The sequence below is a fragment of the Hesperophylax consimilis genome, chromosome 5 (assembly GCF_061612785.1).
Source record: "Hesperophylax consimilis isolate HC1 chromosome 5, BYU_Hcon_1.0, whole genome shotgun sequence".
NCBI classification, from domain to species: Eukaryota; Metazoa; Arthropoda; class Insecta; order Trichoptera; family Limnephilidae; genus Hesperophylax; species Hesperophylax consimilis.
Window position 1 is genome coordinate 393,435 of NC_142840.1, and position 13,403 is coordinate 406,837.

Below are 13,403 nucleotides of genomic sequence, written 5' to 3' on the forward strand. Positions count from 1 at the left end.
TTAAGGGGTTACATACAGTTTTTCATAGAATTTTCAAAAAAACAATTTTTTAATTTAATTTTCGTAATGGACATTATTTTAAGTACACACACAGAAAATTTCAAGTCAATTCGACTATTATTTTCGAAGTTACACGCACGTAAAGACGTGTCAGAGCGGAGACGGTAACTCCAAAACGTATTCGGGGGTTTTAAAAGTTGTACCTTACGGCAATCAAGAAGTTATGTAGGAAGAATGTATTGGACACGTACAGAAGAGAATGGACACGCGACACCGAGATTGTGTGAATAAAAATGTGGAAACAGTTGATAATAAAAATGAAAAAAAAAAACAAAAAAACACTTTTGGTGGAAAAGGCAAACTTAGTGGTAAAATTATCGACAAGTTGACAGTTTATTATGGCGAAAAAATTGGCGATTCCGTTGAAAAAATGTAAAATGCTATGTGGGCCACATATTATCATTATTGCTCAACGGACAAAAACTTCAACACGAGAAGTGCCCGACAGAACCATAGTCATGGTGCAGTTGGCAACGAGCAGTAGCTGCCAATGAATTATTACCCACTTTCAAGCATGATCATCCGTCATTACCACAAGATTTTGCTGAGGCTATACTTCCCATTTATAAATATCTCAGCAATGAGAAATTATTAGAAAGATGTGTGTTTGGTTTCACCCAAAACAACAACAAGAGCTACAATCAACTGATATGGAAAATCTCTCCAAAAATAGTTCAGGCCGGTTCCAAAACTATAGAAACCGCTGCATACATGCTCCTGGCATATTTAATGAAGGTACAACATCATTATTATATTACATGAATGCAATAGGGGTTTTACTTGGGCCCAAAGCGAGGATAAACAGTGCGTGGCCCGTCTCCGACCGCAGAGCACGTGATAGCAGCACACGAGAGGGAAGAATGGTCCGCAGACAACACCAACTCGAGTTATTAGAAGAATGGTCCGCAGACAACACCAACTCGAGTTATTAGAAGCTGCCGAAGGGTCGGAGGGTGTATTATATGGCCCTGGAATAGACGACTCGATGTAAGTTGAAAAGATATTTTTTTTTACTCTATGTGCTTTTCAAACTTAAAGTTTAAAACGCGTTTTTCTCAAAACTGTGTTCAAAATTATTATTTTATGTGTGTACGAATTTTGACTTTAATAAATTAAAAGGTCTTTTCAGGAAAAATTCTTCAAAAACCCTTTTTTTTGGGCCTGCTGACTGTATACAACCCCGCCTTCTAGCGATCGTTTTTTTATTCCGAATATAACCTAAAAATGCAACTTCGGATCAGATTTACTCGAAAACGAAAACACAAATCAAAAAAGTTACAACACAAAATCGACTCCAAATGTGATGTAGATTCGCCAGATTCCCGCTTGTGCTACGAGTTTACGGACAAAACGTAAACGTTTGATCATAGTACTGGCGTACCTACCGTTGATCATAAGCTAACATCATCATTATCTCTCCCTCTTTCTCTTAACCGTCGCATGCACAGACATAGGAATTAATAGACGAGAAGATAATGGCGAGGGGTAAAATCAACTGTTGAAGAACGAAGGGAGTGAAGCTGACTGTGATTCGTCAATAAATCAATCTCACAGTAAATAGGCATCTCGCATTATAATATCACCATTTACTTCTTAAAAGTAAAATCTGCTCTTGAATGAATAGACATTTTTACATGGGAGCGCAAATTACTCGCTACGTTATGAACAAATTTTCGAAGTCCAAATTCGGCAAAAAAATTCGGTTGTATTTTCAGAGTCGAATATTTCGTTTAAGTATTTAGTTAAGACACTTTTATAAATGTTCATAATTTACTTCCCAGCAACCAACCAGCTTTGTGTTTCGCGTCCAGACGTTTCTCGATGTGATAGTAACAACTGATTCATGTTATACGATGTGAATATGCTTAAAATAAAGTAAAATAATGCTTATATATGGAATGTAATACGACAATTGGGTTTATTCTCTTTTTCACATCTATTTTTACAAGTTTTCATAGTACAAGTCAACATTTTGCCGTTTTATTTCGTAAAATGAACCGATGATGCCTCGACCATAGTTCGCACAAGAATGATGACGTCACGTTTTCAAATTTCACTTGAGGCCATACGCGAGCACAGCCGGCTCCAATGGAACCGGTATGGGGAGTGGGGATAATACGCTTTTAATCACTTAGGGCAGGTCTACTAATATTCATATGTCTATGGTCGCATGTAAATATCAGAAAGAGAGTTTACAACGGTGCTCTCAGCGACAGAACCATACAAAGATACAAATACAGGGCCTCGATGCTCGACGAAGTCATTCCACTCGAACAATGTGGTTCGATCAACCCGTTGTTCGAGTGGAACAACTTTTGACGTTTGGCGTATGTGAGTATGTACCTTCGAGGAGATTCAAGAATAAGAATGTCGAGCAATGTAATTACTTTGGACGGCGAGAATCAATGGCGATACTTTGTTTGATAACAAGTTCGAAAATATATATCGTACCTTTATAGATATCTTAAATATTAAAAAAAATATCCTAAAGCACGATAGAAAACAACTGCCAGATGTAGGTACTAGCCAAAAGTTGCCAAGCAACAATTTCTCACAAGCAATGGCGGTTAGTACATAATACATTGACATATAATTAAAAATTCATACACGAAGCCCGATGTTTTATGTGGTATGTGAATACCGCACAAGAGTCCCAACTGATCTCAACCACCGAGCCAGTGAGACTGTTGCATCCCGAATTGGGGTGTGTAGGTTGAGAGGCTGAAGGCAGTGGGGAGGAGGAGATGGGGAAGTTCCTGGCTATTCAGATCACTAAACACGGTTTAAGCCATTTAGTACAATGGAGATCTTACTCCATGGCGATACTGACAGTACTCGTGACAGTTCGTACTCAAAGATACTCACAAGCTACATGACTGTGAAGCAACCACAAGTCGTCTACTGATATGGCTACTCTTTAAAGCTGGTTTCCGTACGCCGCGCTACCCGAATTATACTGAATTTTACTCACTTTTTTGCGTGCAGCCGTGGAGTTAGGTACTACGATTTCAAGTGACTCTAGCGATGTAGACAAACTTGTTTTTCCCTGTCTTTATTATAAGCATAATAAAACGATCTAAAAGGAGTTTTTGGGTTTACCGATACGACGAAATAAATATTAATTGTAGGGGATTCGTCGCCGATTGATATCGAATTGATTTTTTTCCCAACACTTTTCCGCTAATTCCCTTCTTACGTATTTCAGTAAATTTCAGTTATAACTATCGTAGCGTTTTACCAGTATTGTTAGTAGCGTGCAACTGACGTCAAACCCGTTGTAAACGCGTCGCGTTGTGTACGAACACTAGCAAAATAGTATGGCCCATACTCACGGACGATGCGTATGCTACGCACATTAAACTCCAGTCAGTACAAGGGCGGTCAACATTATTGATATACCTATATTTTATAATAAAACAGTTATATTATATGAATTGAGATAATAGATTTCGACATTATTCACAAAACGTTATGTTTTTACTAGATGTAATGTAAATTAAAGTAACATATATATTGTATACAATTCTTATGAATCGCGATAACATCCTGCGATAATTGTAGGAAATAAATTATAAACAGGTCACGGATTATTACGTCTTCTCCGTATTTACCCTGTAACCATATACCTATACTTGAAGACACAGTGAATTAAGTGTGCGATTTAAACCCAATACCTGCAAGGTTGGTTGTAATTCGGCACAGATAACTTAGCATTTTGCTTTTATTGCCGACAGCATTCGGCAAGTCATCAGGTTAAATGGCGTTTCTCGACAACGAGCCAATGAGATTTGTAACTTATTTTGGATTACACCGCCTTTGCCGCGCTGGTAATAATGCCCTAAATGAGGTCCTCCGACTGGTATCACGAAGTTTCGTACTCTAATTTCCAATTTACAATTTCATGGAACGCCAACGTTAAACGTGATTTTGAGAAAAAAAGTATTAGAGATGTTTTTTTCCCGTCTAGAAATTCTAAGGCAATATCTTATTGTCTCGCTATATAAATACGATTTTATTTAATTTTTAAATGTAGGTACATATGTGTTTGCATCGATCTATTACAAAAGCTCAGGGAAGTTGAAGAAAAGGGATTAGATTTAAAAAAAAACATATATGTACCTACCACATATTATTTTATTTAGCAGGAAAACACTTGTTTATTGAACATTTTCAGAATATTGTCGCTTAAAAACCAGAACGCTTTATGCAAAATATTACCTTTAAAATATTGTAAAAATGTTTACTTAAGGATAAATTTATATCTACAACAAAAGTGACGATCAACAAATATAACAACCCTAACAACGAAACATTCCAACATATTTTATGAACTAGGTACTGCAAACAAATATAACAACCCTAACAACGAAACATTCCAACATATTTTATGAACTAGGTACTGCAAACAAATATAACAACCCTAACAACGAAACATTCCAACATATTTTATGAACTAGGTACTGTAAACAAATATAACAACCCTAACAACGAAACATTCCAACATATTTTATGAACTAGGATGAACTACGTACTGTAAACAAATATAACAACCCTAACAACGAAACATTCCAACATATTTTATGAACTAGGTACTGCAAACAAATATAACAACCATAACAACGAAACATTCCAACATATTTTATGAACTAGGTACTGCAAACAAATATAACAACCCTAACAACGAAATATTCAACATATTTGGATTTTTAATATTTTTTTGAAGAATTATAGTTTAATAAAAAATGTTATATTTATAAAAATAAATCTACTAGGAAATTATCATCAATGCTTTGAAAATCCGTTCGGAAGGCGAAACATAAATATATAATAATAATAATTACCCAGCAACTTTAAGTTAAACTTGAAAAGAATACCTAAATAAAAAGCAATAATTCGAATCAGTCGGATCTTTTAATAGAACGGAAGGCAAACAATAATAATAAGTAAAATATATAAAGTTGTTTTAGACCACTTTAATTTTAATTACACTCTACCCGTTTCGGAAGCACCCTTCCTTCGTCAGGAGAATATTAAAACTTTTCAGTATTCTCCTGACGAAGGAAGGGTGCTTCCGAAACCAGTAGAGTGTAATTAAAATAAAATTGGTATATTTTTATTCTAAATTATGGCGACCCACAAAGTTAATGTTTATTACAAATATGTAATAATAATAAGTTGTCTAATAATAATTGCAACTCCAAAGAACTACAGAACATTATGATATTCATCAAACCGTACAAAGAACCTTTTGTGCAATCTCGTTGTCCTTTTTTCCCCGACCGACTGCCTCTGCACGTCTTGTAAGAAGTCACGAAACACGATATTTTCCAATGCTTAATTTGTTTACTCTGAAAATGACTACTTTTGGAAGGGTTCATTCGTGGTGGAATTAAGTACATTATATTGTGTTTGGTTCTATTCAGGCAGTTTCGGCATAATCCTGCTAAAAGCACCGTTTACACATAAACCAATCAATTTCAATGGGACTTGAAATGGCGTAACAAGAAATGTAATTTTCTGTCTAAATGGCAGTATTAAAAGTTATTTCATATTTGTTAGTATTGTACGTTGTACCATACCCATCATAATAATAAAATAAAAAGTTAATATTTCAAATAACACCAACCAACTTTTTGGCCACTCCGTTCATTGACCGTGATTTGCTACGGTCAATTATAGATTGCAGTGATAACTGTTGCTGTTGAAATTTGAAATAAAACGCACGAGAGAATTTATTTTAAGCTATATTGTTAGAAAGCAACCATTTACAGCTATAGTTGCGAGTGTTCTAAGTATATATTTATTGGTAACCGCACTCATTATTAACCTATTTTTATTGCTGTCATCGCTGATAAAGATGATAGAGAAGCGTTTGAACACCGCAATAATGGGTCAAAGTAACGACACATTTCTTAACATTTTAACCAAAGTTTTAACAATGGGTTTTACCAAATATGGTAACTGTGATTATAACATTAGATTTGTACCAAATCTAGCCAGCTACGTACTTCTTGGCAAAAATATATTATACAAACCGAATTAGCCATTTAGGAAGTGGTACAAGGTCAGTATTTTGAAGCCAATGCACATAAATTAAACTAATTGGAAATGTAAACGGAATAAAACGGGTTTTATTCAAAAGGTCAAATTGAAACTACGATACGAGAAAATGTAGTAGACCTTTTCGTCGACTATTGAGCGGAATGTATTATGGTAAATATTTAAAAGGCATTTTTTTTACATGTCAACGTTTGAATAATCAAACCATTATTAAATACGAAATGCAAACTGTAACGGACGTACTGCTCCAATATCAGCCGACGTCGCCCCATATTAAAATCTGCTATTTACCTTAACTTTGCCTGTCCTTAAATTGAATAAACTGCCTGTAAATGTATGTAAAAATGTATATTTAATGTCAATACAATAAATGAAACGTCGGAGCTTGGCTAGAGGTATACGGGCAGAGAAGTAGTGTGAGAGCTGGTAAAATCATAAACATGTTTAATTCGGGCACGATTGTTAGAACCGTGCCAAAACGTAGTGGGAAGCCGTGCCGTACGCCATGCGCCGTCATAGCGTCACAAATGACCGGTGGTACGCCGTCATTACGTCCCACGGGCACGGTTCTGAGGATCGTGCTCAAACAAAGGAAGGCCGTGGTCACGTTCGGCCACGGCCCGAAACTACCGGCCGAGCGGCGCGGCGCCGCGATAGCGTCGCAAACACGGCTCACGGATTCCAGGAATCAAAGAGAAAGTGAGCCCGTGTGCGCGTCGTGCGCCCGCTGGCGGCTATAAAACGGGCAACAGGCCCTCAAAACGTCAGATAACCAGAAACCACCACCAGCTCAACACCTCTCTCTCTGCTCTGCCTTCTACCTCGCTCCGACTTCTGCTTCTACTCGCCTTCTTTCACTCTGACCCCCGCTTCACCCTGGACCACGGACTTGCCTACCCCTTCGGACCAGACCCGGAATCAGCATCAAGGACGCGAAAACAGCATTCGGACCAGCTACAACGGCATCAGAGACGGCCCCGTTCTACCCCTCCACGCCACTGAAGGAAGACATCTTACGCCTCCACAGATTGGGATCACCGGCCCTATCTACAGTCTTGTGTGTCACGATTACGTCTGATACATAAGTGGTCCTTCGACGCCGGATCTTTCTGTGGATAAGATGTCACCTTCACTGCGCTCTGGGAAGAACAGCGCTGACGGGGATTCATCGCAGGGAAGCGATGATCCCACACCGACCGGGGCGGCCACAGCCGCGCCCCCCGGACTCCGGCCAACCGCCCCCCTGGCCCCCTCTGATCCCCGAGCAGGACCCACTGCCTGGTCCCTCCGGCGCATCACCACCACAGACGCCCCCTGCCGCGGCCGACGTCTCGTCAAGAAGCGAGGCTTCCAGCGAGGCTTCCAGCGAGGACACGCTCCGGCAGGCGCAGCTCGAGCTAAGAGCTGAGAGGCGGCGCACCCAGAAGCTGCAGGACGACCACGCCCGACAGATGGCAGAACTTGTCGCCATGCTGAAGGGCCTCACGCGGACCGCTTCACCTGCAGCCTGGCAACCCGACGGAGCCTATCCCGGAAGCCAGCCATCTAGCGGCCCCGGGCAAGCTCAGAGCTACGCACCCGAGGCGCACACCACTGGCCCACGGGTGGGCCTGCCACAGACTGCGGCGCCCTCTAGTGGCCCCAGTCACAGCCTTGCCTACACAGTGGGGGGAGAGCCCACTGTTCCGCAAGCTACAGCACCACGGGTGGGTCTTCCACAGACTGCGGCGCCCCCGAGCGGCCCCAGTTACAGCCTTGCCTACACAGTGGGGGGAGAGCCCACTGTTTGGCAAGCTACAGAACCACGGGTGGAATACCTACCGACGCCGACGCCGGCGCCCCCGGGCGTACCTACTCAGAGCTACGCACCCGAGGCGCACACCACTGGCCCACGGGTGGGCCTGCTACAGACTGCAGCGCCCTCTAGCGGCTCCAGTCGCAGCCTTGCCTACACAGTGGGGGGAGAGCCTACTGTTCCGCAAGCTACAGAACCACGAGCGAACTACCAACTGACGGCGGCGCCATCTAGCGGCTTCACCCACGGCTTCGGGTATGCAGCGGAGGCGCGAACCACTGCGCCGCGGCTGGATTACAGACCGACGCCAACGCAGGCGCCCCTAGGCGTACCTACTCAGAGCTACGCAGCGGAGGCGCAAACCACTGGCCTTCCGCAGACTGCGGCGCCCCCTTGCGGCCCCGGTCACAGCCTTACGTACACAGTGGGGGGAGAGCCCACTGTGCCAAAAACTACAGCCCAGCCTAGCGATGTTTTTGGGAGCTCGCGCCGCGCCGCGAGGGCTCACACCGGGACGGAGAGAAACCATGCTGCGGATCCACTCACGGACGGCGCTTCCCCAGGCGCCGCGACGCTGCGAGGTGGACCAGAGCCGCAGTACGGCTATCCCGGTGTGACCCGCGGGCCCGCCCAGTTCCCAGCCTTTGCCCCGAGCGGAAACTCGCCATCGCAGCCCCCCGCTGACGGATACGGGGCCTGCAACCGAGCGGATGAGGCAGCGAGGCATACACGAGACTGGGTGCATACCGGTAGTTACGAATATATCTACTGACAGAGATCAACTTTTGTGAAGAAGTTTTATGCATCCAAGAACCATCCGATTTAATTTAATAATTGAACCACTGAAATAAGCTTCATTAACACAGGTAGATAAACATACTATTAAAAGGTACAAACAATTTAATAGGTATTATTAGAATATAGGATAGGTATCCCTTTGTATAAAATAAGCTCAAGGGTAAGAGTAGGTAACAACTGTTTTATTGAGACATCTCATTAATATAAAATAAATATTTTTTTATAAAAGCTTATGTGTACCTGTATCTAGAGAATAACAGATGTCCGTGCGTAAAACCAGTACTATTAATTCATAAAAGCTTGTGTGTACCTGTATCCAAAGAATAACAGATTTCCGTGCCTAAAACCAGTACTATTAATTTATAAAAGCTTGTGTGTACCTGTATCTTAAGAATAACAGATGTCCGTGCGTAAAACCTGTACTATTAATTCATAAAAGCTTGTGTGTACCTGTATCCAAAGAATAACAGATTTCCGTGCCTAAAACCAGTACTATTAATTTATAAAAGCTTGTGTGTACCCGTATCTTAAGAATAACAGATTTCCGTGCCTAAAACCAGTACTATTAATTTATATAAGCTTGTGTGTACCTGTATCTGAAGAATAACAGATGTCCGTGCCTAAAATCAGTACCATTAATTTATGTCTGACGGCCGGCGTGGTCTAGTGGTATACGCTTTCGACTACAGATCCGAAGGTCGCGGGTTCGAACCCGGCGTGCGCAAATAAATTTTATTTGATTAATTTGTGTTATTTCACAATTAATTCATTTAAAATAATATATAGTATATTTGCGGCACGTTCCAGAGTGGAAGATACTCTCAGTATCGCCCTGGTGTAAGACCACCATTCAGAATTGAAACGTTGCTTGAAATGGCTTTAGCCGTGTTTGGTGACCAGATCTGAATAGCCAGGTACTTCCCCACCTTCCTCTTCCCCATCTCCCTCCCCTCCCCAATACCCTCAGCCTCACAACATACCCCAATTGGGGATGCCATAGTCTCACTGGCTCCAGACGGGAGCAGTTGGGACTCTTGTGCGGTAATACTGTAAAAAAAAAAAAAAAATGTTTTTATTATTCAATACACACACGCATAATAATACATTTTCATACAAATTAACCCGTAAAAAACATATTGAACCTTCCTCCCCGGGGACTTTAGTCAACAACGTTAACACCTAAGCTAAATTCCGATTGGATAGTACCGACATTTATTTCGTACATTAATTAAATGCTGTAAATATTTCAATATAATGTCTTTTCATAAAAAAATGTGTGTGCGCGCATAAGCGTAAGTAAGCACGTAAGTGTGCATGAGTGCTACCAAAAGTTGATAGAATGTATTGTCATCAACAACGATTCTATCTGGTGAATTTCAGCTCGATTGGATTCAGGAAGTGGGTTAATTTCCACTTTGAATATTCCATTTCATTCATTCATTCATTTATTCAATCCCAGAAAACAAAATCGAAATTTAAATGATGTATTTATTATACTATACATCTGGACGGGTTGTTTCACAGAATTTGAACAGTTCGTCAAATTTCAAAGATGATTTTCATGTTCTGTGAAGGTTCTATTCAAGTTCTGTTGTGATATCATTTTTGTGAAGCAACTGCAAATAATTATATAATAATAGAACTTGAATAGAACCTTCAAAGAACTTGCAAAATCAACTTTGAAATTTGATGAATTGTTCAAATTCCGTGAAACAACACGTCCTAGGGTTAGTTCCAGAAAGGAACAAAACTTCAACTGAGAAAATGATTTCCCGGGTGAGTTCCAGAAAGGAACAAAACTTCAACTGAGAAAATGATTTCACGGGTTAGTTCCAGAAAGGAACAAAACTTCAACTGAGAAAATGATTTCCCGGGTTAGTTCCAGAAAGGAACAAAACTTCAACTGAGAAAATGATTTCCCGGGTTAGTTCCAGAAAGGAACAAAACTTCAACTGAGAAAATGATTTCCCGGGTTAGTTCCAGAAAGGAACAAAACTTCAACTGAGAAAATGATTTCCCGGGTTAGTTCCAGAAAGGAACAAAACTTCAACTGAGAAAATGATTTCCCGGGTTAGTTCCAGAAAGGAACAAAATCAACTGAGAAAATGAGTTTGAATTAGGGAGTAGCGCCAATATAATTTACATGTAGGAAAAAACATTGAATTGAGGGTATTTTATAACATTATTTGAAGTACCTAAATATTGAACTAGTTTAAACTTTTTACTAATTAAAATACTTTAGTTACGTATGTGAATATTTCTTTAAAAAACCAAGCCCATAGAAGGCTGATCGAAATTCGTAAGTGCGTAAATGAGTCACGTCCGTAAAAATTCCACCATGAGCCGAGCCTACCGTCTAATGTTCAATGTGCGCTACCGCTACCTAATGGTGTGAATGGACGGCCGTGATCTTGCGGGAATCCGAGCTAGATCTGCGTAATGCGCTTGTATCTAACTAAACTGCGTGCTCTTGTCAAACGGTCAAATCCACCATTTGACAAGACAGTGGAAATTATAAGGAAATCGTTGAACAATTTGGGTGAGGTGTCTTTATTTTGCTATGATAATTGAAGAGACGGAAATTTAAAAGGGAAATTGTACGGTATTTTTCAGTGAGGTGTCTCCACTTTCACGTAATTCTCAAACGGTGCATTGTCTTGACAGCCTTCCTGAAATTTAATTAATTTTAGGCATTTAAGTCAATCTATAATATTATTATGCTAGCATCTGGACGGTCTTGGCCCTCTGATTGGTCGAATTCAAATCGTATGTTTCGGGTAAATTCCGCTAACTTGTTTAAATTATTGTACTAACCACTTATAACGACCTCATGCAAATTAGACAGTAACTTTTCTACCCAGAAAAAAATCACGTATGTATTTATGAGATTTTAATCTTGTTTGCTAATTTATTTAGCAAATAAAACTCAATCACGTAAATCAACATAAAACGTAGAAGTCAGATTGCACCACATAAAGTTACAGAGAAACCTCGGCCAAGCGAATAGTGGAGCGAGAGCAGTTCAGCTGGCAACAACCCACGACTGCGGGGCTAAACTGATGTACAGATCTCTGGAGTGGACAAATTCCAGATGAATGCTTTATGCACATGCCCAGTGGGCAGATCAGCGAAATGACATCACTTCGCCTCATTCCTACCACACCCATTCGCAGATTTCAAACTAATGCATAGTAGATAGTACAATGAGAGTTCTGGGTGTCCCTTTTCTTTAAACTATCTCCGCCAAGCCTCTTCTACGTCCTCAACCCACCCCGGGATTCTCAACTGTAAAGCAGAAGCTCTCAAACTAAAGGGTTTAAAAGTTCTGTCCTTGTGAAATTCGTAAAGATTTTGCTGTCTGGAATTTTTTAACTCAACTTTAATCAGCTTACAAAATCATTTAAACCATAAGCTACGGAACTTTGAAATATTAATATTAAATGTCTGGGGATACCTTAGTTCACAACACACACATAATAGTTCACAACACTCACATAATAAAAACACATCCTCAAAATTCGCAGAACATCTCTTGGTGAATAATCATACCCCACTTAACAACAAGGGTCCTAAACCATTGCATATAGAAAAAAGGGCATTAGATTAAATTTACTTGAACAATTAGAAATCAATAAAGGAACGAATGACCCAAATTTAACACTAATTAATAAAGTACGGAAAATAATTTACTCACCACTTCTCAGTATTTTCACAAAACCCAAGCAGTATAATGCACCCAAATAATTCATAGCAATAAAGTCATTAGTAAATAATTAAGAACTCATTACCATTTACTGAGGGGAAAACATAGATTGGTTTAACCAACAATAGATCATGTCATCGGTTTAACCAGTAATAAATCAATGTATGCACCTTCAAAATTTACATTTGAAATAGTATAAATACGTCGTCTCAATGTGGACTAACCACAGTTTGAAAATGGCCTTGTAAGCCGAAACAGCTGTCACAATAATAAAAAACTAAAACACTTGCAGAACTTAATAATAATATTATCAAATTTCATCTAAATTAAATTTATTAAAAAAATTAGTTCACAGACTTCGGGCAGTTTATTTAAACAAAAAAATCAAGTTGCTGTAATACTTTTTCCGAATTTGTAAATTATTGTTAGTTAACTTGAATATTAATAGAATTAAATTTGCACTATTTTCTTACCGATTTCAAATTACTGGCGAATCCCAATAAAATCGACCATCCAAATAGAAAAGTGTTCAGAAGCACACCGAATTTACACACTACTCATAATGGCAACACAGTTTTTACAGGGAACCGGGCATATAAGAGAAAATGCAGAAAAGAATTTATTGCAAGAGACGCTGACGTTTCAGATGTGTGTATGTATATGTATCGATTGGGCGTGGTTGCATGCTACACTACTTTAGAAATCAATTCATCGATTAAGATTGCGAGGAACATTTTTTCAAACAATTTGGATAACAATTTTGCGATATTGATCTTAATATCGCGAGTGCTAGCCATAAATCGTTATTAGAGTTACGAAATGGAAATGTACAGCTGTTATTGTAATGTTAGCCCAATCAAATTACCTAATCAATAATACTCATTTTGGCTGTGTGTCTGTCTTCAAGTCTGCTTCAATTAACTCTAGAACTCGGATATGCTTTGAACTTAAGGGTCATTTTCAAAATTGGAACCGATTGGTCGAAAA

At 39.8% G+C, this 13,403-nt stretch overlaps 1 protein-coding gene and 1 pseudogene across 3 annotated transcripts in view; one reads left to right on the plus strand and one right to left on the minus strand.

Moving 5' to 3' along the window:
* CrebA (Cyclic-AMP response element binding protein A) overlaps positions 1–13,403 on the minus strand; it is a 254,457-nt gene that overhangs the window by 21,926 nt on the left and 219,128 nt on the right. The window lies entirely within an intron of this gene.
* LOC149423390 (uncharacterized) lies at positions 235–1,051 on the plus strand (annotated as a pseudogene).